Genomic DNA, 26,327 nt, shown 5'->3' on the forward strand with positions numbered 1-26,327 from the left:
TTTCCTTTCAAGCAGGGTGGGAAGGCTGTTGGGCAGAGGCTGGAGCCCTCATGGCTGAGTATTTTAGGGGATAGGGGGCCTGGCGGGGCTGGAGTCTACACAAGAATGTTGTGGAGAGGCAGCCTGGTGGGATCAGGAGACTGGCTACATGAGGGGGATTAAACAAATGAGTAAATATACTGTGACACCTGGAGCCAGGTTTATCACCGTTAGAGAAGGTACAAGTATGGAAAGGAGGAGAGCTAGAATGAGCCCTGTGGTGTTCAGTCAGATGTATCTGTGTGAACTCATGGATGTGTGTGTATACACATACTCATATATACACACATCATATGTATACACAAATGTGTATATGTGTATGTATTTACGTGTGTGTGTGTGTGTGTGTGTGTGTGTACCTATATTTCCTAGATCTGGCCAACACCCATACTAAAAAAATACAAACAAAAGCCACACATTTCCCTACATAAAGCTAACTATATTGTGTAGTAACTGGAATACTGTTCAGAGCAGTGGCTAGAATTAAATAGTACAACTATACACAAAGAAAGAACCTGGTAGCAATGATGCTCCCATAGCAATGGACACATTTTGGTTTCTAAATAGCACTCTCCACTAAAACACTGAAAGGAAGCACTCCTTAAAGAATTGGCTGACTCCAGAGTTGGGCAGGGGAAAGAACAAGAGCTTGGAGAAACTTTTTGTACCAGAAAGTTAAGGAAATAAACGCTCACAGAATGATGGGGCTATGTCGAAAAGACACAAAGGACTTCCTGAAGGTCAAGAAGTCCTCTGGTCAAACCTGGGACAACCTCAGCATCAGAATAAGTAAAGACAGCAGTGGATTATAATTCATTAAATAATAGAAGAAAACATGAATTCACACTGATATAAGTCAGTGGCTGAAAAAAGAGAAAGCTTCTTTGCAGAAGAGTGCCAACTAATAAATATAAAAGGAATGACAGAAGTAAGGAAACACCACTTGTTAACCATCATAATAATAATTAATTCAGGCAAGAAATGCTGAGGATGCTAAAGCTAGTGGGCACAAGGGGGATGGAGAAAAGGGACTTTATTATAGTTTCAAGATATAATAAAATATATATATTTTGAAATATATATATATATATATATATATATATATATATATATATATATATAAAGTATGGTAAAATCTTACAGCCTTACTATGAAAGATAGTTACTAAGGGAGAAACAGAACTTCACAGTGGGGATACCTGACAGAATCTTCTTCACCTATTAATCAAAGTTAAAACATGAGGAAATGTCAGACAGACCCATACGGAAGGACATTCTACAAAATGACCTACATATAACCTTGTAGGTCATGGAGTGAGGAGGGTCAGAGTCACTGAGAAGAAAATAGAAATGTGGCAACTGAATTCAATGTGTGATCCCACTTTGGGTCCTTCAGCTGTCAGATGCTATCAACGTCATTGGGATAGCTGGAGAAATCTGAATGGGATTTTTGGTGGTTATTCAGGAGCTCTTTACACTTTTCAACTATTCTCTAAGTTTGAAATTGTTTCAAAATTAAAAGTAAAAAAAAAAATTCTGTGCGGTGCCTGGGTGGCTCAGTCGGTTCAGTGTCTGACTCTTGATTTCGGCTCAGGTCATGATCTGTGTGGGATCAAGCCCAGCATCAGCTCTGTGCTAAGCATGGAGTCTGCTTGGGATTCTCTCTCTCTCTCTCTCTCTCTCTCTCTCGCTCTCTCGCTCTCTCGCTCTCTCTCTCTGTCCCTCCCCTGCTCATGTGCACCCAAGCGCATACACTCACGTGTTCTCTCTCTCTCAAAATAAATAAACAAATTTTTTTTATAAAGTTCTGTTTTGATAGGGTATGCTTGTAGTAAATGCATAATGAGTAGGAAATATTTTCTTTCTTTTTAAAAAAAATTTTATTTCTAGATTTTTTTTATACCTCATGTATTTTTACACAAGGCAATCTAAAAATGGATGGTGCTTTCTCAGTTTATTTTCCCTCAACACCACTAAGTGAGATCTGCAGACCAGAAGCAAGGCCATCACCTGGGAACCTGTGAGAGATGCAAATCCAAGGGCCCCAGTCCACTGCTGCTCGCTCAGGTTCTCTAGGGAGTGTTTGGAATCTGTGTTTCATCAAGCTCTCCGGGTCACTGACACTTACTGCAACCTGAGAAGCACTGCTTAACCCTGGATAGTGATCATCTTTTCATTAAAAAAACAAAAACAAAAAACTTATAGCTTTATTTCTTATTCTTATTTAAGTTTATTTATTTTTGAGAAACAGCGCACAAACAGGGGAGGTGCAGAGAGAGGGAGGGAGAGAGAGAGAGAGAGAGAGAGAAAGAGACCAAGGAACTGAAGCTGGCTCTGCACTGACAGCAGAGAGCCTGATGCAGGGCTCACAACCCACGAGATCATGATCTGAGGCAACGTTGGGTGCTCAGCCAATTGAGCCACCCAGACATCCCTCTTATTCTTATTTTTAAACTGATATTGTTAGAATCTACATACAGAAAAGTACATAAAAGTACATAAATCCTAAGGGATTTCTTATTCAATATTTTTTATTTTAATAGTTCCACATACAAAAAAAAGTTCTACATATATATTGTTCCTAATATACATTAAAATAAATAGTGCATCAAACCTGCAATGTCACAGATATAGCTGGTTAAATTTACAGCAGTTATCTACATTTAAAAGTGAGTGAATTTAAGTAAAACTGTTAGGTAAGTCACAGCGCAGGTGGTTCACAGACAATGCAAAAGTTGTGAGGATGGCTGACAAATGACCGAAGTTTGGGAGACACCAGTTTTGTTGATCAGATTAATTAGTTACTTCAAAGAGAAAGCATGTAGGAAAGACATGTTAGTATGGTTAGTGGGAGTAGAGCTGGGGAGACGTTAGATCATGGGGGTGCCATTGAGTCTTTGGGTCCCTGAAATTTGATAAAACATGTCAGCACATGTTTTAGGGCCACAGGGGGGCATAGAAGATGAGGTGGGTCACAACATGGGACATAGAGGAAAAGATCCTTCTTTCTTCATTAAACTGTGCAGGGCTGGCCTGCCTATGGTGTGATGGTGAATGGCAGGCTTTCTTCTCATTGGTGAACGGCCAGCTTAGATGAGGAAGGAATATGTCTTTGCAGATGTCTCTGTACTTAAGACAGACACTCATTAGACTGGATTGATTTAGGTACCTGCCTATTGCAAAGGCGCCCAGCCATCCCCAAAGGCATTATGGCAGACTGACGGATGAGAATTCACTGACAAGCAGGGTAGCCGAGCAGAAATCTTGTTTTTCGGAAATAATAGCTTGAGGAGTTAGCAGACAATAGCATTTCCCTGGCTTCCATTTTACATCGCAAGTGTTCATAACCTCTTTGAAAATGAAATGCCCCAAATTTGTAGAAGGAGGTGGCCGATACAGAAAGCAGCAGCAAACAGTGCCTTTGAAACCCTGCCTTTTCCAGTGCCTTATGATTCCGGGTTTCATGCAAACAAAACCTTTCATAAAGTTCTCCCAAGCCTCCCTGAAGCCGTCCTTATTACTCAGTGTGCTGAAAAATAATCTCAGCTTGGAAAACAATCTTCTGTTTCTCACCCCCAAGGTTCAGCAGGCTGAGGCAGGAATCGCCTCAGTCCTGAGTGCTTCTGAGCTCCAGGCAGAGCAGGGGGACTTCCTACCTCCCAGGGCAATGTCCCGAAGTGTGTGGATTGAATACAGGAAAAAGAGAATTCGTGACTTGACTGTTTTAAGGCCAGTTGGTTTTAAGGTTCAGTTGTGTCTCCCCTCCCCCCCCATAAAGAGATCTGAAAACCAAAATTGCTCATTTGCAAATTAACTGCTCCAATTTGGCTAATGTATCTAACGCCCTTTAGAGGAATGGCAATTTTATACCTCAAGGTCAGCAAAACTGTGTAATTAGAGTTTCAGTTTTGTGACTATACACCGAGAACTGCCAGGCTGGGTCAGGCACAGCCATTTAACTAGCTGTGGGCCTTAGGTGGATGCTATCCTCTCTGGACCTTGGTTTCATCATTTTAAAGTTGAAGTTTCAACCAGATAATTGATAACTGCCCTCCCACTGTAAGAAACTGTATGCCAGCACCTTTCCAAAGGTGCTTGTCTATTTGTTCTGGTATGCCAGGTGCAGGAAACTGGGGCTTGGGGAAGGAAATGGAGAAGATATTTATGTCTCACACACACAGAGGAAGGGTTTGTGCATGTCTGGCGGTAACTGTCCAAGGTCAAAACTGTACAGGGTCATCCGATATAGAGGCACTTCCTTGTGGGCAATGAATAAATGAATGTTAACAAAATGGAAGAGCAACTTAGGGCTTGGAAGTGGCCCCTGACAATGGCTCAGGTGGATAATTGCCTCTTATTACCCAAGGCATTATTCAAAATAGTAACCTCAAAGCTTTTTTGTTTTGTTTCTTAAAGCTTCTTTGATTTGTCCTTGGATCTAAAAAGACTCAGTCATTATCTGCCTGTTTACTCTGAGTAAATATGTACCCTAAGGAAATGTGAGTTTGTGTTCCTTCTGCTTGAACACATTGACCTTTTGGGTTTGCTGACTGTCCATTCTCACGAGGGGTCAAAACGGATGGCAGTCTTTAAGGAGTTAGGTGTGAGCCCTCCCTCCCTGAAAGAGCTTAGAGCCTGAATAAGAAACACAAATATCTGTTTATAAGCTTTTTCTGCAATTTCAAGAATCAATCTCCTACTGCCTATTATTTTGGAATTTTCATTCCCTGCTTTTAGGTCTTCAGAGAGCATGTATTTATGCATCTCTCCATTCATTTGTAAATAATTAAATTCCAGTTTGGTGCCAGCCCCTGTGCAGCACCAGGGGTACAAAAGTGACTAACTTGCCCTCGAGTTTGGGAGGAAGTCACATAAATTTTAATGTTTATTCATTTTTGAGAGATAGAGACAGAGCATGAACAGGGGAGGGGCAGAGAGAGAAGGAGACACAGAATCCAAAGCAGCCTCCAGGCTCGAGCTGTCAGCAGAGTCAGACATGGGGCTTGAACCCACGAACTGCAAGATCATGACCTGAGCCAAAGTTGGACACTTAACTGTGCCACCCAGGTGACCCTGGGAGGAAGTCATGTAAACAGCTCATTAAAGAACTCTATTAGTCAGGACTCTTGGTTTCCTTGTGATAGAAACTCAACTTCAAACAGTTTCAGGCATACGGAGGAATTTATTACATCAAGAAAAGAGGGGCAGTCAACATTTAGATTTGTTTTTTTACATGAAAATCTGAATTTTTGGTCTTTTTTTGTTTGTTTGTTTGTTTAATAGGGTATTCTAGAAAGACTGGCCCGTATTTCTGGAAGAAAACTATAAGCTGTAGCTGAGGAGTGGGTGTTCCTTATATATGGCACAAGTGCTTTCTCCTTGGCCCCAACCCATTTGCACTGTTTGCATATGTAATTATACTCAGCTCTGGTCATTCATTTGTGTTCCTTCTTTCTTCTTCTTAAAGTATCTGAATTACTAGACCCTTGGATCAGAAGAAGGTCAAACTGGAGGTGGGAAGACCAGTTGGTAAGTTATTGCAACACTGTCTTCAAGAAAAGATGATAGCAAAGCAGATGGAGAGTCAAGAATAGTGGCAAGATATTTTGGTCATGGTGACAGAACTTGGTCACTGGAGGATTACATATTTTTACTTCTTCAAAAATATTTTTGGAATCTTCTGGATTTATTTCCTTTATGTATTTATTTCACATGGTTTATAGAAATCTTTCAGACATTATGTATTATTTTTTCTTAAGAATAAACCAGGACCCTGGAGAAAATGTCAGGGGTGGTCCAGAGGGGGACTGGCTAAGCATCCTTCAAATAGTAAGTTGGTCCAGGCCCAGCTCCAGTCCAAGGAGACTTTCTAAGCAAAGTGTGGGCAGCGTTTCTGACTTAGTAAAGCAAAGTTAAGATCCAGAGGCTCAGATATCAGGCACAGTACCAGGGGCTCAGGGAAGGACCCAATCAACAAGAATCAGAGGCCTTGGCTTTAAGGTCAGTAACAAGTCACAATCCATTGGAGTCTGAATAACTAACAGTCATGCTATGGTAAGGGTGTGTGTGTGTGTGTGTGTGTGTGTGTGTGTGTGTGTGTGTGTGTGTGAATTGAATTGACATTCTCTTTTCACTTATTCCTGCTCCCATTGACATGTTGGCCCCTTGTTCTACAACTTCTGCAATTCTCCTAGGACTATCTAATAGAGACTTCAGCATTCCCACTACTTGGTTTCTAGAGACTATTTTCTCCCAATTTCTCTACTCTTGCTAGATTTTGATTCCCACTATTTTGTACACTTTCTGTTTCCCCCTGGTATATTGTCTCCTGGGATCTTGACTGGATCTTGGACCCGGAGGATTCCTAGATGTGGATCTGAGTAACTTTGCCTTGAGCAGGCAGAAAAGACTTCACGTAGGTTAAGGTGACATATGAGGGGGGCTTTCAAGATGAGAAAAATTCAAGGTGGATATGAGAGAAGAGAAATGGTATTTTGAGGAAAGATGGGCATGGTTTATTTGGGAACTGTGAGAAGCTTAATGTCAGTGGAACAAATGGTGAGTAAAAAGTGGGGTCCAAATTTATTCTTCAGTGGGGCAATTTCTCTGTTTCCATCAGCCTTTTAGCATGAGCCAACGGAAGCTAAAAATGACTCTCCCTGGTTGATGTCCACAGCCACTAGAAAACAACTGTAGTATTAGAAGAGAATGTCTCAGTTCTGACACAAACAGACGGAAGAGTTTGTATTTTTCCTGAAGAGCTCTGGGAATCGAGAGGGCTCCCAAGATTTTTTATAATTCTTTCCAACTGTTTTCCAACTCTGTTGGTCAAAAATTTCCTCTTCTTTCCAACTAATATCTGATTTTTAAAAAATGTTTTAGGTAAAAAATTTCTAAAAAACTTAGAGTGTCCTGAAAGCATTTAAATATATACTTTAATTTCAGAACACTGGGAAATTATCAATAGTCACACAATCTTAATATACTCATTAACATTGTAGAGTATTTCTAGTCTTTATTGTATGCTCAATGATGTTTTTCTGAACTAAAATGAAATCTTTTTAATATGCAATATTTTTATCATTTGCATTCTTAAATTTTTAAGTGCAAGTAATGTCCATATCTGAGGGGGAGAAAAAACCGTTGGCTCTATTGTGCATTTTTTCTTAAGTTTTTGGAGAAAAACTACTTGGATTTTTAAAGTTGGACTTCAGATAAGTCATGAGAAATGGTGTGATATTCCAAGTGGTTCAGAATATATCTAAAGCTTAATACCAATTTTTGTCAATTTTGGATTTTTAGTAGAGATTAACTAGAACTAGAATTTAATTTATCCTGGCTCTATCACCCACTATTTGTGTGATTTTGGACAAGTCATTTAACCTTTTGTGCCTCAGTTTTCTCATTATTGAAATGAAAAGAAGAAGAAGAAGAAGAAGAAGAAGAAGAAGAAGAAGAAGAAGAAGAAGAAGAAGAAAAACTGTAAGAATTTAGTAAATTAAAATAAAGTGTTTAGAACAATGCCTAGCACTCAATAAGTATTCAATAAACGCTAGTTACACATATTTAAAAAACTTTTTACCTCAGACACCTCAGAAATGATTATGCGTTTACTGCCATTGCTGAAAGTAGTCAAGTCACAAAGTAAAAATTTGAATCTACTTTTCAATGGAAGAAGATTCAGAAATACTGAGTATTAAAATTTTAAATTATTTGTTAAAAATACATTAAGGTTTTCCTAATGTCTCCCCACTAGGGAGAAAGCTTTCACCTCAGTTGACAGAGTCAGAGAACCTTCTCCCTTCCCCATTAGTATGCAGGCAGGTTTCTAGCATTCTAATGGACTCTGAAGAGACAAGGAACACATTCACGTTCTTTCACGTCCACATCGCCAAGAAATGAAATGTAGCAAAATCTAGCACCATCTCTTCATTAAATTTTGGAACAGAATTCATCCTTTAATTGAATTCTTATCTAATGACTCAGAGCTTTAAGTCAACATGAGAACTTTAATTCTGAAGTTTATTATCTCTGTTAATTAGGACAGAAATCACAATTATCTCGTTCTTGTCTGCCTCCTTTCAACTTGTCCCTTATACACCACATCACTTCCCACATCCAAATATGTTTACTGTTGATTAATGAGAGTGAGCATTTTTTTCAGAGAAGGACACATTAGAGCTAGAGGTATAACTTATCCTTTCTTTCTCAGAGGATTGGTGATTTGGCTCTTGGGTTGATTGGGTTGAGAAGAAGCCACGGGAAGGTAAACAGCAGTGGTTTGGGGGTTCTAAAGGAGCTAGTGTTCAGGGAGAAGGTTGCACTCTGAGGGGAAACAAATGAGTTTACGTGACTCTACACCTCTCAGACCCCAGGTGATAACAGAAAGACCTTAAGTAGTGATGTTTCAGTGAAACTTTCCAGGGTTGGGTATAACTGGAAAAAAATACTGACAAGCAGAAAGTAAATCTGTACAAGGGACTGACGAGAGGAAGCAAACTATATATCAAAATAAGTCTGCAGCCCAGAAATCCAGATTTATCACTTATACATTGAAAGGCTGAGCTATTCCTGGTCTCTCAGCATGTCAGTTTATTGCTACGTGCCACCTGGCACCAGGTCTTGGAAACTTGGGAATTTTGTTTAGGCAAAGTGTGTAAATGTTTTCCTGCCAGTATACATTTACAGTGCTAATCACAGCAGTGTTTCCTTAAGCTTTATCCTCTAAGACTATCAATTTGTGGAGTTTAATTGTCTCCTTAGATCTAGGACCCCACATTCTTCTTCCTGCATCCATCACACCATCTCTGAAGTAATGGAGCTTTACCCAAATAATTCTTGCCTAGTTCTGCAGTGGTTGTGATAGCTGTACTTTGAGCTACTGAGAGACCAAGAGTATTTGTTATAAATGCTGATTTGTGAGTTCTGAGAAATTATAGAAGGAACCAGAAGTCCTGAAGCTGACTTACGGTAACTCAAGTTACTCAGCTGCATTGTAAGATTGCCAAGCTGCACAGCATGGGGTTCTCTCTTCTCAGGTTCCCTTCTTTATCTGCTTCCATTCTGTCTTCAGAAAGCCCCTTCCCAAGACCTTAGGGGCAGCACTCTCCAAATTAACTTTCTGTGGCAGTGAAAATATTGTATATCAGCACTGCCCCATTGGAAACCACCAGCCCCATGTGACTACTGAGAGCTTGCAATGTGGATAGTGGGACTAAGGGACCAACTTTTACAAGAAGTTTTATTGAAGTATAATTGGCACACAATAAATGACCCATACCTAACCATATAATTTTGATAATCTGATATATGAATACACACGTGAAAACATAACCTAATTAAGATAACGAACATATCCATCACCCATAAAAGTTTCCTTGTAAACTTTCAAATCCTCCCATCATCTCCTTTGCCTGTCTTCAGTTCACCACTAACCTGTTTAATAAACTAAGGGTTACTTTATATCTTTTAGAACTTTATGTAAATGGAGTAATAAAGTAGGTAACCCCCCACCCCCCTTTTTTGGGGGGTCTGGCTTCTTTTTTTTTAGATTCATCAATGTTGTAACATATATCAAGCATTAATTTATTTATATGGCAGAGTAGTATTCCATTGGTATCCATATGGAATGGATATCCATATGGTATGGATATACCATAGTTTGTCTGTTCACCTGTTGATAGACATCTGAGCTTTTTCCAGTGCCTGACTATTACATAGGAAGCCATAAACATTTAAGTACAAGTTGTTGGATGGACAAATGTTTTTATTTCTCTTGAGTAAAAGCCTAGGACTAGAACAGCTACATCACATAGTAGATACAGGTTTACATTTCAAAGAAACTGACAATCTGTTTTGTACCTGCTGTTGATGAGAGTTCTAGTCTCTTGAACACCTTAGTTGATGTGTGTAATCTTTTTAGTTTTGGCCATTCTAATAACTGTGTAATGGTATCTCATTGCCGCTTTAATTTGCATTTACCTAATGGATGATGGTGTTGAGTACCTTTTCATGTGTTTACTTGCCATTTGTATATCTTTGGTGAAATGTCTGTTTGGATCATTTTCCCATTTTTTCTGGGTGGTTTTCTTACTGTTAAGTTTTGAGAGTTCTTTATTCTGGATATAAGTACATTATCAGATATATGCTCTTCAACAATTAATCTTAGTTATTAGTTGCATGAATTTTCATTTTTTAAGTATATTTTGAGGAACAGAAGTTTTTAATTTACAGAAAATTCAATTAAATGTTTTTAATGGATTGTGCTTTTATTGTTCTTAGAAATCCTTGCCCAACCTAAAGTTGCAAAGATTTTCTCCTATGCACTTTCTAGAAATTTTCAAGTTTTAGATTTCACATTTAGGTCTATAACCCATTTTATGTCAGTTTTTCCACATGGCGCAAGGTACAGATCCAAGTTCTTGTTTTTCTTTTTTAATTTGGATATCCAATTTTCCCATACCATTTGTTGAAAGACTATTCTTTCTCTACTGCATTGCTTTTGAAACTTTGTAAAAAATCAATTGTATATGTATATGTAGATTTATTTCTGGACCCTATTCTGTTTCACTGATTCATTTGCCTGTTATGCCAAAACCATGCTTTCTGATTATAGTAGCTTTGTAACAATTCTTGAAATCGTGTATTGCTAGCTCTCCAAATTTGCTTTTCTTTTTCAATGTTGTTTGAATGATTATTCAACAACGCCTATTCTAAGTCATTTGCATTTCCACATGAATTTTAGGAAGTGTGTCAATTTCTATTTTTAAAAAGCCTCCTGAGATTTTTATTGTAATTTTGTTGACTCTATATAACAATCAACTTGATATATCAATATATATAATTATTATTAAGAATTTACATCTTAAATTTTAGCTTCCTGATACACAGATACAGTGTCACTCCATATATTTGGGTCCTCTTTATTTTCTTCTAGTAATACTTTGTAGGTCTCAGTGGATAGGTCATTCATATCTTTTGCCAGATTTATCTTTAATATTTTTTGATGAAATTGTAAATAGCTTTTTACTTTTTATTTCAATTTTGGATTATTCATTGCTAGAATAGAAATATATTTATTTTTTGTAAATTGATCCTATATTCTGCAACAGTCTTTAGCCACTCCATTAGGTTTTCTGCATAGTCACATTTCTGCAAATCAAGGTAGTTTAATTCTTCCTTTCCAATCTTGATGTCTTTTATTTCTTTTTCTCATGTTATTTCAATGGCTAGAACCTTCAGTTCACCACTGAATAGAAGTAATGAGAGTAGAATTCTTGTCTTGTTCCTAATCTTAAGGGGAAATTTTTCAGTTTTTCTCCATTAAGTATGATACTAGTTTAAAATTTTTCACAAATGCCCCTTATAAGGATGAGAAAATTCCTTTCTATTCTTAGTTTCCTGACAGTTTTATCAGGAATGGTTATTAAATTTTGTCAAATGGTTTATATGCATCTACTGAGATAATCACATTTTTTTTTTTTTTTAGTTAATAATATATGAATTACATTGATTCTGAATGTTAAAATAAACCTCACTTGGTTATAATGGATTTTTAATGAATTTTACTTGCTAAATTTTGTTTAGAATTTTTGTGTCTGTGTTTCTGAGGGTTTTTTTTTCCCCTGATTTCTTTCTTTCTTTCTTTCTTTCTTTCTTTCTTTCTTTCTTTCTTTCTTTCTTTCTTCTTTTCTTTCTTTCTTTCTTTTTCTTTTCACCATTCCTACTCCTATTGTAGTAATTTGTGTCTTCTTTTTCCTGATCATTTTGGCTAAACATTCAACAATTTTATTGATCTTCTAGAAGAATCGTTTGGTTTTATTGATTTTTTTCTTGTTTTGCTGCTTTAATCTCCAACTGTAACTAAATTTTTTCAGTTCTCCTTTCAGTTATATCAGTTCATGTATTTTGGAGCTCTGTTATTAGGTGCATAAACATTTACGATTTTTATGTTATCTTAATGAATTGACCATTTATTTTTTCTGAAAAGACGATCCTTATCTTTGATAATATTCTTTGTTCTCAAATCTACTTTATCTGATATTCCTGTAGCCTCCCTAGATTTCATTTGGTTAGTATTAGAATAATATATCTTTTCACATTCTTTTACTTAACTTGTCTGTGTCTATATATTTAAAGTGTTTTTCTTATAGATAGCATATAGTGAGGTCTTGCTGTTTTATTTTGGTAATCTTGGTAGCTTAGTTGGGATGTTCAGACCATTTCCATTGAGTGTAATTATAGATTTGTTTAGGAGTGCCTCTAATATTTTATTTATTTTCTATTTGTCTTATCTGTTTTTTCCTTCCTTTTTTCTCTTTTTTTTCCCCTTTTTGGATTAGTTGCATGCATTTTTTTATTATTTCATTTTCTCTCCATTGTTGTCTTTTTAAAAAAAAATTTTAATGTTTAGATTTGAAGGAGAGAGAGACAGAGTGAGTGGGGGAGGGGCAGAGAGAGGGAGACACAGAATCTGAAGCAGGCTCCAGGCTCTGAGCTGTCAGCACAGAGCCCAACGCAGGGCTTGAACATAGGAACCGCGAGATCATGACCTGAGCCCAGGTCGGTCACTTAGCAGACTGAGCCACCCAGGTGCCCCTCCATTGATGTCTTAATAGTGGTTACTCTTTGTTTTGTTAATTTTTTTTTTTTTTTAGTTGTTGCCTTGTAATCTATAGTACACATAGTTTACTTGTCACATTTTAGCCTCAAGTAAGATTATATGACTTATCACAATAGTAAGAGACTTAAAATACATACTTCTTTTATTCCACTCCCATATTTTGTGCTATTGTTGTCATACATTTTCAAACTATATATATTAACACTGCAGTGCCTCCTTATTATTTTTATTTAGAAAGCCAATTATCTTTAAGGGTATTTAAATAGTAAGAAAAAACTTACATATTTACTCCTGTAAATGTTCCAGATATTGGAGATAAAACAATGAACAAAACAAACAAAAGCCCCTCACTTAATATTCTAATTGGGGGGAAAAGTCAATAAACAAATAAATCAGTAAAATACATAAAATGTGAGATGATAATAACTGCTCTGAAGTAGAATAACACAGGAGGGGAAGTAGAGAGTTCTGGATGGCTGCAGTTTCTAATAGCGTGGTTTAGAAAGGCCCACCGAGGAGGTGATAGTTGTTTTTTCTTTTTTAAAAAATTATTTTTGTTTGTTTCAAAGTTTATTTATTTTGAGAGAGAGAGAGAGAAAGAGAGAGGATCCCAAGGAGGCTCAGCACTGTTAGCACGGGGCCCAACACAGGGGTCGAACTCATGAACCATGAGATCATGACCTGAGCTAAAATCAAGAGTCAGAGGCTTAACAGACTGAGCCACCCAGGTGCCCCTGAGGAGGTATTTGAATAGAGGAATGAAGGAGTGAAGGAGCCACTCTTTCAGATGTTTGGGAAAGAACATTTCAGGTAGAAGGAACAGTAGGTGTACATGTCCTCAGGCAGGAATGTACATGGCAGGTGTATGTGCGAGCAACAGCAAGGGAGCATTTCAGACAGAGAGGCACAGCTTGGATCTTCCGAATGTGTAACAACAGGCTCTGATAACCTCATCATTCATCCTCTTACTATTATCATATATGCACTGTACAAAGTCTTTAACTTATATATAACTTTAGGTATTTATGGATTTGTTTTTTATACTGTGCTATTCTAAAAATGTCTATGTAATTTGTAACTGGACTTTTTGTCTTCTGTTTCTTTTCCCTTGAATACAACTATGAGAGTAATTTTCCTAAAACATTGTTTTCAGCATGTTCCTCTCTTTCTCAGGAACCTAGAACAGCTTCTTGAGTCGAATCCAAAGTTTTAATTTTGCTGGTCCTATGTCAACTGGTATGATTTTTCTTCACACAGCCTACCTCTATCGACGCTCTATATGTCATATTTATTCCCACCCATGCATAAGATCCTGCTGGTCCCCTTGCCTTGACATCCTCATTTCTCATTGCCAATTAATTTTCCACACATTCTTGTAGTCCAAACTCAAATATGCCTCACTTATTCATCCAAACAAAGAATTTATTGATTATCTTCCATACACCGGGCATAACGAAACTTTATGTGATTAACATCAGCCCCAAATGATTGTTGTTGTTGTTGTTTTTTCTGGACTCATACAGCAGTTTAAGCTATACAAAAGAACATTCATTGTATTTCATGACATACAATTTCTTATTAAATTTCTATTTTCAATACAACTTTTCTCCACAGGTAAGTTGTAAATTCCTCAAGGGAAGTAGCTTTGCCTTTTGTTACTTTGCGCTTTCCACAGTGCATAGTATAGTAGAAACAAATTAAATATTTGTTCATAGACTGATTTAATTCCAAAGTGTTTTTAGAACCTGTCACAGCAATCCTCTGAAGGTCTTCCTTTTAAATTATATTCAATTACTCTCCTATCTTATTGAGTAAAAATGGCACCTTATGCAAAACTACGGTAAATGGAGAGTATTTTATTGGCCAGAGGTATCTTCCAAGTCTCTTATAATAGTGAAGGAAAGATGCGTCCTCTTTGTCTTTTCAATTGATGCTATTTTGATCTGCACAGAAAATACAGGACATCAACTGCTTTAACAGTGATAAATGTGGGCTACGGTAGATATAGTTGAGTGCTGTGCTCAAGATGAACCCATTCATCATGCGTCCCTCTCTGTGGGTGGGTGAACAGATCCCCAGGTCCCCATTGTTCATGATGAGACAAAGCATTTCTACCTCTTTCATAGTGCAGTATGTCTGCTGTTTAAATTTTCATGGCAACTGCGAGGTACTCACAAAACCGTGCCTTACAAGATGCAACTAAACTTATATGCTGCAACTAAACTCCAGCCACATTGGGCTCCTTTATGTTTCTCATCAATGTCAGGTTCTTTCCTATCCTTTCCCCTTTTAAATTTGCCATTCTGTCTGCTTGAAATGCTCCACTCTCAGTTCTGCAAAGGCGCATTTTCATTCTTCAACTCTCTGCTCAAATGCTGCCTCTTCCAGGCAGCCTCCCCTGACCACTTTTATGACAAGAAGATGTCCTCCCCTGACCTCTACCAACACCCTGCACTGTTTTGTCACCACTTTGTTTTTTTCACAGTATTCATCCCACTATAGCCTAGCAGTGGTCCAGTGCTTGGTAGGCCCTCAGTAAAAAATTGTTGAATGAAAAAATAACTAACTTGTTGTAAAAAGTCATCTGTTATTTAGCAGCATTGTTTATCATGCCATGACTCATACTAACAGTGAGGTACACAAACCACCTATGCAGTGCTTGACTCTCAATTTGTAGCTTTAACAATTGCTATTGCTTTCATTCATATCATAGGAGTAAAATAGTAAAATAAAATTAAAATAAGAAGTGCCCTAGCCATCCATATCACTATTCTGTCCTGTTTTTGCTCCCTAAATAGCCTTAGCTTTCCTTCTAACTTCCTGGTTATCTCTTAGTTCTGTGTGTTTAACCCTGATTAAACTCATTTAATCTTTCTTTCATCCACGGGGCAATGCTAGTGTGAGTCAGAATCTTTCGTTTGTGTTGTGCTTTATGTGCAGAAAGAATTTGCATCTTTCGGACAGCTCTGTGAGTCGGGCAGAGTGATGCTTTCCTTGTATAGATAAGGAAGAGGTTCAAAAAAATAAGCGATTTAACTAAGGTCACATGGGTAGAAAATGAGAGTGAAGGCATAATGGGGAAAATGCTCTTGCTGCATCCACAAGTGTGATCTCACGGCACTCCGAAAGCCTTATTGTGTGTATCTTCCTGGTTGGTGCCAGTGAGACCAGACCACCCAGAAAGGGGGCTCCCATACTGTGTGAATGAACTCATCGTCCCCCTCCATGCACCTCATGCCTGCAGAGCTGGTGGTTACTTGAGAAAAGCAGACCTGCTCTCATGCCATCTGCTATGTCTGTTTGGTTTTCTGTCCTTCCCCGGCTGCCCTCTATTCCTTTTGTCAGTTGGCTTGCATTTCTCTGAAGTTAATTTTGGCATTCTGCCATCAGCCTATCTTTCTGGATGTTCTTTTATTATTAATTTAAGGGTACATAGTATTATATCAAAAGCTGTGCTTCCATATGGAAACAAAATTTGACTTAAAAAATAACTTCATATTTTCTGAGGCTTCATATTTTTTGAGTAAGGTTTTTGAGGCTTTTTCTAAGGCATAAAGAGAAAGAGAGAGGTCTAAGAGCATGCCCTATTTAAAAACAACAAATATATATATATATCATATTTATATATTTAATATTAAATATATATTATGTTTATACCTATGTATATATATTTAGCTCACCAGGAAGATATATTATGTCTGTGATTGCATGGACATCCATATTTAATTGTCCTGGTCTATAGATGTCAACACCGGAGGTGTTACTGAAAGAATGCTGAGTAGGACCGGAAGGAATGTTCGCAGCCTGCTGAACCTGCCAGAAAAGGGACCCTGTGGCTCCTTTAATGCCTGCCAGAAGCTGATGTGTGGAGGGGGGCTCTGCCTCCCAGGCCACGTAACTGCTGTGCCCAGAAATCACACGAGGGGCAACAAGCCGCAACCCCTTCACTGACTGGGTTCTCAAGTCAATCACCTTTCCTTTCTGGGTCTCAGTTTCCTCCCCTGAGGAAATATCATCACTGCCTACGCTGTTTGCCATAGTTGTGGGGAATCAAGTGGGAAACATATGAGAGACAGAATTTTGGCATTCGTTAAAATTTGTATAAGAACAGGTTTTCTTCATGGTATTAAGGCAGATATAGACTCTACTTCCTGCTAGTTCTGCTAATGACTTCAATGTGTCCTTTTGGTATTTCTTCAGCTCTGCCTTTTGATGGTCACTTATTTCAGCTCAGGATATGAGAGCTGCTTAAGGATCCTGCTCTCATCTGTTCCTTCCTATGTCTAGACTGGTGAGGCGGACTTGCATTAAATATAATTTTGGCCTTCCAGCAGCTGTTGAGGACATCATGGAATGAGACCTTACATTGCCTACAGATGTTAAATACTGCTTGCAGGTGACCCGGCAATTCTGTCCATGTCTCTAGTCTGCATACTAAGTCTCTCCATCAGTCAGAAGCAAGCGTGAAGGGTAATCTGTTTTGCTAAGGGTCCCGTAGGAATTTGTTGCTGCTGCTGACATAAGAAAAAGGCAAAAAAGAAAGGCCAATTTACTTTCAGGCTTTTGCAAAGTAGCAGATGTTTCCTGTGCAAAACTAATATCATAGCAGCATGATATATTTGCACAGGATCATATGGTTTTAAAAAACAAACTTTGTTTTAATAATTATACAAGGAATTGTGAATATATTCTCATTGAAAAAAAAGTCAAACAATAAAGAAATATATACAGGAAATGGCTTTCTCTGGGAAAAGAAAAAGAACTTCAGGTGATGTGGGAGGTGTTGGGTGAAGGAGGCTCTTCATTTTGCCTGTATATTGAAGTTTTGGTGTGTGTCCTTTCATAGTTTTTATAATCATCTGTATACATATATGTACAGATCAAAATATATGAAGAAAAAATCTTTAACATAAATGGAATCATACTAAACATATTGTTCAGCAACTTTTTTTACTTAGTATGACTTGAAGAGCTTTCTTTTTTTTTTTGTTTACTTATCTTGAGAGAGAGAGTGAGGGCAGAGGGGCAAGAGAGAGGGAGAGAGAGAGAGAGAGAGAGAGAGAGAGAGAGAGAATCCCAAAACAGGCCCTGAACTGTCAGTGCAGAGCCCAATGTGGGGCTTGAACTCACGAACCAGGAGATTGTGATCTGAGCTGAAATCAGGAGTCGGATGCTTAACTGACTGAGCCACCCATACGCCTCTTGAAGAGCTTTCTACCTATTACAAATACATTTGCTGCATTAAAAAATATATAGCTAAATGGTATCCCCAAGATATGCCACTAATTAATATTTATAGTATGCTGTTAATCACTTTCTTATATATGGAGATTTATTTTGAATTTTTGGGTATAATAATGTTGCCATTAACATCCTCGTGCACACATCTTTCTGCACATGTATGAGTATTTCTCACAGCAGGATAGAAAACTGGAAGGAAAATTGCTGAGTCAGACTTCAGCCAACTCTGAGACTCAGTTTCCTTTTTTATGAAATTGGTTTACTATCACCTACCCCAAGGGTCATTTTGAGGATTAAAAATTGAAATTAAATGTTTAAATTATAAATGCAAGTTCATTCTCTTTATTAAAGTCGTTTTTAGGGGCGCCTGGGTGGCTCAGTAGGCTGAGTATCTGACTCTTGATTTCGGCTCAGGTCATGATCTCACGGCTCACGGGACTGAGCCTCGCATCAGACTCTGTGCTGAGCATGGAGCCTGCTTGGGATTCTCTCTCTGCCTCTGCCCCTTTCTCATGCGGTCTCTCTCTCTAAAATAAAAACTAAAAAATAATAAAAATTAAAATCTTTAAAAATAATTTTAAAAAATTCCCCCCACTTTTCTCAGGACCCTTTTTATTTCTCTGTATTTGTTCTTCTCTATTAAGATGTCTGATGTGCAGGAGGATAAGTCAAACAACTATTGACATTCCTCTCCTCTGCCCTCAATTCCATCCTGTTTCTCTTGGGAAGATACAGAGTACTCTGAAGAATGTTGGGGCTCTGTATTAGTCTGTCCTCCCTTCTTCTGTTTTCTCTTTTCTTTGGTTAGCTTTCCTTTCCTTTCTTTTCATAAGCTACGTGGAGGCAGCCAGCTGGGGGACTGTCTTTGTGAGGCTGGGGGGAAGCATGGCATGAGGGGTGGAGCCGTTGGGGTGTGGAGATGCCAGAACAAGATGAGAGATCGGGCAGGACCAGAGCAGAGTCTAGGAGCCAATTGTCAACTGGCTGGAAGGTTGACATGGATGCTTCGAGCTTTGATGCCAAAGCATCAAATGGTTTGAATGAATCCCCTGTGAGGGCTCATTACCAGATTCTCAAGAACCTTAAGGAACAGCCTGGAGGGTGGTTGGGGCTGTGCTCAGGTTTGGCAGACAAGGGAGCAGCCTGGACCTGGGGCTTGGTTTCTACTTTGGTTGCCTCAAGCCCTGGTCGGCTCAGTTCTCAGGGGGCAAGCTTGGCCAAAGCTAAGTAAAGGAGAAGAACTAGTTTCTGGTGGGTTTTTTTCTGTTTGTTTGTTTTCCACTTATTATTTATTTTGAGAAAGTCAGAGAGAGTGCAAGCGGGGAGGGGCAAAGAGAGGGGGAGAAATCTCAAGAAGGCTCTGCACTGTGAGTGCAGAGCCCTATGTGGGGCTCAAACTCATGAAACCTGAGCTGACATCAAGAGTCAGACGCTTAACTGACCCAGCCACCCAGGCGCCCCTAAGTTTCCACTTCTTGTATGTCATATTGTTTTGCAACATTCCAATATGTTAACCTGTTTAAAGTCCCCTGTTAAATGTGAGCATGTATGACACAGATTCTCCCCTTAAACATTTTTCTCTCTCTTGAAATTCATCGCATTGTCAATAGATCATTTCTTAGCATCTTACATGTGTTTTGAAGGAAAGGATGAAAGCAAAACTGCAGCCTGTAGCCTCAGGCCACCTCCGTTTAAATGAGAACATTTGCATTGATGTTATAACTAGAGGTATGGATTTGAAATAGCTCAAAAAGCTGACCTCTGATTCCAGGCCTTGGCACAGGCCCTGAGGCAGTGTATGTTAGACAGCAGGTTAAAACAGGCCCTGGTCCTTTCATTGTGGCACTCAGTGCTCTACATATGGATGCCCCTTAACCGCTGAGATAGGGAGAGAACAGGGACCTTCACTGAGACCTTTAAAGAGAGACGATTCGAGCTGCTACTAAGGAGTTTAGATGCTAGCACCTACTCCTAGCCTGTGTCTTCATACGACTGCTCAATTTTCTTTTCATTCATCTGTTCTAGTGTCTGAGTAGGCTAGTAACATCTCTATAGACTGGAAGTCCAGAAGGGAAGGACTTCATGGGGTCAGTTTGCCTTCCCCTGATGTGTTTACTAAACACTTTTCCGTATACTTTTCGGTATAGTGAGGAAGAGGAAACATGGCAGACGGAAGCTTAGCCCTTTGATCTCTCAATTCTTCCCTGAGAACCTGTGCAAATGAATCCATGCTGTTCATTATGCTCCACCAAGGAACACGATGAGCTGTTCTCTGAGGCCAGATTTTCAACCTACGATTCTCTGAGAATAGTTTCCATATTGTGGAAGAGATGACTAGCTGGTCCAATGAGTCAAGAAGGATAAAAGCACAACACATTTGGAAAAAAAAAAAAAAAAAAAAAAAAGACATGGTTTGGTGGCTAAAGAATGAGAATCCAGCTTTTATCCTGGATATGACATTTCACTGAGTGTCTTAGGCATGCCATTTTATCTTATGTTACGGAAAACTTAGGAAATGTTACAGCTGCCTAGGTGCTTGGGTTGTTCCCAAGAGTTATGTCTTCAATATGCTTTGGCTTTTAATTCAGAGTATGGAATCACACAGCCACAAATGCTGATGTAAGTCTTTGGCTTTTCAATTGAATTTAGGAAACTTGAGACTTCCTCACATTTCGTTTCTATGCTATCCTCAGAAGCACATGGTATTCCTCTGCATCTCGTTCTGATCACACAAAGAACTCTCTTGACATTACCTCTGACTCTTTCGCCTCTTTTGTCCCAGGAAAACAAAGCTTTGAATCCCTTCCACTCCTGTCTCCTTGTTTTATTTCAGTGTCTGTTTACAGACCAGTGTTTATACCCAGAGAATTCTGCCCCCATTTCCCCTCATAACTACCGCCCTTACCTATTACTGTCCCCCCCATGACTACCCCCCTTACCTATAATTGTCTTATTCCACTTTTCAGATTCCCTTCACTCATTTAAAACATTTACATTTACGGACTTAGGCATGAGTTCTTTCACCAGCCGTGACAAAAATATCTTCCTTTGATTTCAGTACCTAGCACATTGCCCAGCACATACTACCTGCTCTGTAAATATGTTTTGAAAAAATGAATGAATACTTACTTGCCTCTTCACCAAAAGAACCTGATTATAAAATGTGAAATGTGGGGCGCCTGGGTGGCTCAGTCGGTTGAGCGTCCGACTTCGGCTCAGGTCATGATCTCGCGGTCCGTGAGTTCAAGCCCTGCGTCAGGCTCTGTGCTGACAGCTCAGATCCTGGAGCCTGTTTCAGATTCTGTGTCTCCCTCTCCCTCTGACCCTCCCCCGTTCATGCTCTGTCTCTCTCTGTCTCAAAAATAAAATAAACGTTAAAAAAAATTTTTTTAAATGTGAAATGTGAATGAGATATGCATGCTTGCTCATTGGGACAGCAATGATACCACATCTGAGTGGAGTAGGACCCTCTGTTGTGCAAGAAGCATATTGTTGCTTGTCTGGAACGCCCTCACCTCTACTCAAGGGCCCCCCAATTCCTCACCCCTGACCACTTCCTGCCAGTCTTTTAAAACTTGATTTAGGGCCACCCTTCAGAAGGCCCTCCCTAGCCGCCAGGGCTGAGTAAGGTTATGTGCTTCCAAAGCTTACAGTGAATATCTCTGTGTATCTCTGGGTTAAGTTCTGTCTCTTTCCCCTCATCCCAGTAGACCAATGTACTCTTTCTTCATGGATCCCCAGTGCCTAGCAAGGGTCCTGGAACATGGAAAGCAAGCAATGCAAGTTTGTGGAATAAACGAAGCTGGTAGAGATGACTTCTGAGAAGTGGGAGTGAGTGAGAAGGAAGATTCAAAGCCTTTTAGAAGAAGGACAAAGAGATTGGGAAATGCTTATTAGGATGTGAGTGAGACCACATCTAAAGGCCTTGAGAATTTTCAGGAGATGAGGGAGGCTCTCTCAAACAAAGTCCGAGACTGACAGGTGAGGGCTGAAGAGAGCACAGCCCATTTCTTTGGGTGACACTAGCATATGCTACCTTGGTGTTTCTTCTGTATTGGTCTTTCTGTCCCCACTACTTATTGCAGTGTGGAATTATCTTCCTTTTTCCTGCTTGTGAATGATCCACAATATCTTAAGCTCCCTCAGGCAGAAAAGAGCAATGTCCTGGAGTCGTATTATGCATAGTTCTGTGGGCCAGGTGCTCACCCAAGACTTGCTTCCTCTTTGACCAGTGTTTCCTGATTAGCTTCCCTTAGGGACGGGGGGGGGGGGGGGGGGGGGCACATCTTTTGTAGGCATGGGACCTACATTCCAGAGGTAAGTTTTTCTGGCAAATGATTATTAGAAGTATGTTTGCCATGGATATTTTATAGTTAAAGCCCACAATTCTGTTCTCTAACAGGCAAAGGTTCAGGTGGCATGGCTTACATATATCCTGACTGGGCTGCCCCCTGACTTCCTTCTTTTAGCCTCAGTTTCTTTCTTGAGGAATCAAAGAGCCCTCAAGTAGGTGCTCAGGACCAAGGATGCTGTCAGGTGTCCACACTGGCTTCACAAAATACTTGCTTCATCCATCAGGGAGAGAGGCTGTATTTGACCACACAGGAACTCTATCACTTGAATATTCAGAGTGTACCTTCCTTTTGAGTTCACGAATGATTTAAAATTTTCATCTCATCTGTATATTAATTAGTAGCCTGTTTCCAAAAGCTTAAATGACAACCGGCTCAGGCATCCCGTCCTCTGTGGCAGGCCTCTGAGAGAGCGTGTTTCAAAGAAACTTGGTTTGGGTCCCCACTGACTTTTCTGACATTAAAAAAACAAAACAAAAAAACAAACAAAAAAACCCCCACAAACCTCCTCTCCGATTTTTTTTTTTTTAAGTTCAGGGGACTTGAAATGCTAGACACAGACTATAGGACTTAAAATTTTTAAAGGCATTCCAAAGCTTCTAAGAGACAAAGCTGGCTTTGGAGTAGACGCTTCTTACTTTTCATAAACCACATATCCAGTCCTTAGTCACAGTCAGAATTAATTTGTATTAAAAAATACAAAGTCAAATATGAAGTCATGAAATAATCAATTCTCTTTCAACCTGTATTCTTGCTCCCTGTGTGAGACCCTGGGCTGTTTCCTTAGCACTGCTCCAGCCACTGTGGTCTTCACTAACTCAGAATGAAAATTTCTCTGGGGCTTCTCCTTACTGCTTTAAGAGTCTAATTATACCATGAGAAGCCAACGGTGCAGAATATCTGAGCTTGTGCTTCCTGACTTTGCTGCCATGGAGAGAATTTGTATGTGTGGACACAAAGTTGGATTCATCTACATCAATAGTTCCCTAGGGGCTCACAATGAAGGTAGATGTGTGTGTGTGTGTGTGTGTGTGTGTGTGTGTGTGTGTGTGTGTGTAAGGGAGTGTTATGAGTACTATTTTCAAGACTTCAAAAAGCTTGATGGAAACAGCTCATGTGTGTGAAATCAAATTATACAGTCTAACTAAACAATGTGTTTCTTGGCTGTGGACTAGAATTCTATTTGGAGAAGTTGGATATAGAAAGGATGGATACGTTTTCAAGCCAGAAAGATTTGGGTTCAACTTGCAGCTCAGTCATTTTCCCACTGTGTGACCTGATGCAAGTTATGAACCTCTCTGATTCTAAGTTTTCTCACTGGGCAAGTGGGAATAATACCCACCAGGCTGAACAGTTGAGAGATTAAGTAGAATTCTATTTACATAATGTCGAGTACATAGTGGGCACTGAGCAAGTGGGAGTTATGGTTACTTTGGTGACCACTGTTCAAAACAGTACAGTGATGCATCACATTCTGATCAGAAGCTTCCATAACATATAGCACTACATTTTATTGTTCTGTCTGTTCTAGGTCCCTAGTTAAGAGATTTTCATACATTATCTCACTGAAGCCTCATACCAACTCCACAAGATAGACACTATTATTATCCTCATTTTCTGGAAAAGAAAATAAAAGCTTATGAAGATTTATAATTTTACCAATCACATAGGTAGTAAATAGTACAGTCAGTATTCAAATCCAGCTGGTCTGACTTCAGAACTCTTAGTCTTTTTTTTTTTTTAATGTTTATTTATTTATTTTCAGAGAGGAGGGCTGGAGAGAGAGAGAAGGAAAGAGAGAATGTTAAGCAGGCTCTGCACAATTAGCACAGAGCCAGACACAGGGCTTGATCCCATGAACCGTGAGATCATGACCTGAGCCAAAACCAAGAGTCAGATGCTTAACCTACTGAGCCACACAGGTGCCCCAGAACCAGTGGGGCACACTTAACCAGTGTGATTAACTGACATCCAGTCATACGTGTCTTTAGAAAATTACCAAAAATGGGGGGGGGGGCAGCTATTGTTTCTTAATATATACAGCTTGCTATTTAAATTCTTTTAAACCATGAGGGCCACAAGGTAAAAAAAAAATAATGCAGTGGTCTTAGGTGATGAAAAAGTTATGAATGGCCGCGTTAGTAGAGCAGAAATGCTCTTGTCTCTAGAACAGTTTGAAATAGGCTGTGAAAAAAACCCGAGGCATAAATTGGGTTCAGATAAAGTTTTCTGAAGGAGAGAAAAACAAGAGCAACAGAGCCTCCAATAAGTTTCACATTTGTAAACATGCTCTACGACATGGAAAGTGGGGCATCTTCTAAAACCAAAGCCCAAGATGTTCACTTACGGTAGTCAACTGTCAGCTGGGCTATTAACAAGCCACACATAAAATCACTAGGTGTTAAAGAAGTATAATGAAATTATTATTTGTTAAATACTCCACAGCCTGAAATGTATGGGTAATCAATGTACATGTAACTAAACATTTGGGGAAAGGAATTACTAATTGTCGCCTTCTGTATTCCTGAATGATTCAATGGATTTCAGGATCACGGGGTCTCTCTCAATGTGATGAGCACTGTTCCAGGCTCTTGTTTTATTACAAATCTATAACATTAGGTCATAATAACTGATATGCAAAGAGGTAGGCATTATTATTAATTTAAAATCACATTTACTGGGGCGCCTGGGTGGCGCAGTCGGTTAAGCGTCCGACTTCAGCCAGGTCACGATCTCGCGGTCTGTGAGTTCGAGCCCCGCGTCAGGCTCTGGGCTGATGGCTCGGAGCCTGGAGCCTGTTTCCGATTCTGTGTCTCCCTCTCTCTCTGCCCCTCCCCCGTTCATGCTCTGTCTCTCTCTGTCCCAAAAATAAATAAAAAATGTTGAAAAAAAAATTAAAAAAAAAAAAAATAAAATCACATTTACTGAGGTATTATTTATGTATAGTAAATAGCATTCAAGTGTAGATTTGATGGTTCTTGATAATTAGACACACCATCAAATTATTGTTACAATAAAGGTACAGAATGTTTCCATCATTCCCAGATTTCTTGTGTCCCTTTGTGCTCCTTCTCTCTCTCCACTCCTGGCCATAGGTGACCACTGATCTACTTTCTGTCACTATAGGTTAGTTTGCATTTTCTAAAGTTTTATGTAAATGGAATCATACAATATGCATTCTCTTTTCTCTGGCTTTTTTTCAACCTAATTATTCTGAAATTCATTTACATTTATTGCTTATAACAAGAACTCATTCCTTTTTATTTTTTAGTAGTATTTTATGTATAGATATACTTTGTTGCTGTTGCTATTATGAACACTCATGTATATGTCATTGCATGGACATTTGTTTTCATTTCTCTTGGGTAAATACCAGAGGAGTGTGGGTCATATGATAGGTGTATATTTAACATTTTAAGAGACCATCAAATGGTTTTCCAAAGTAGTGTTACCTTTTCTCTTCCTACTAGCCGTGCATGAGGTTTCCAGTTGCTGCACATCTCACTGATACTAGACACCATCAATCTTAAATTTTAGCCAGTCTAGGGGCGCCTGGGTGGCTCAGTCGGTTAAGCGTCCGACTTCAGCTCAGGTCACGATCTCGCGGTCCGTGAGTTTGAGCCCTGCGTTGGGCTCTGGGCTGATGGCTCAGAGCCTGGAGCCTGCTTCCGATTCTGTGTGCCACTCTCTCTCTGACCCTCCCCCGTTCATGCTCTGTCTCTCTCTGTCTCAAAAATAAATAAACGTTAAAAAAAAATTAAAAAAAAAATTTAGCCAGTCTAGAAGGTGTGAGAGGTCTCTTGTGGTTTTAGTTTACATTTCCTCAATAACTGATGACGTTGAGAACTTTTTATGTGCTAGGTGGCTATTTATATATCTTCTTTGTAAAGTATCTGCTCAAATCTTTTGCATATTAAAAAAAATTGAAGTGTTTGTCTTATTACTGAGTTGTAAGGGTTCTTTATATATTCTAGACACAAGTCTTTAAAATATATACATTTTGGAAAAAAATGTAATATTTTATCCTATTCTGCAGCTTGTTTTTTTATTTTTAATCGTGTCTTTTGAGAAGCA

This window comes from Panthera leo, chromosome A1, assembly GCF_018350215.1.
Source record: "Panthera leo isolate Ple1 chromosome A1, P.leo_Ple1_pat1.1, whole genome shotgun sequence".
NCBI classification, from domain to species: Eukaryota; Metazoa; Chordata; class Mammalia; order Carnivora; family Felidae; genus Panthera; species Panthera leo.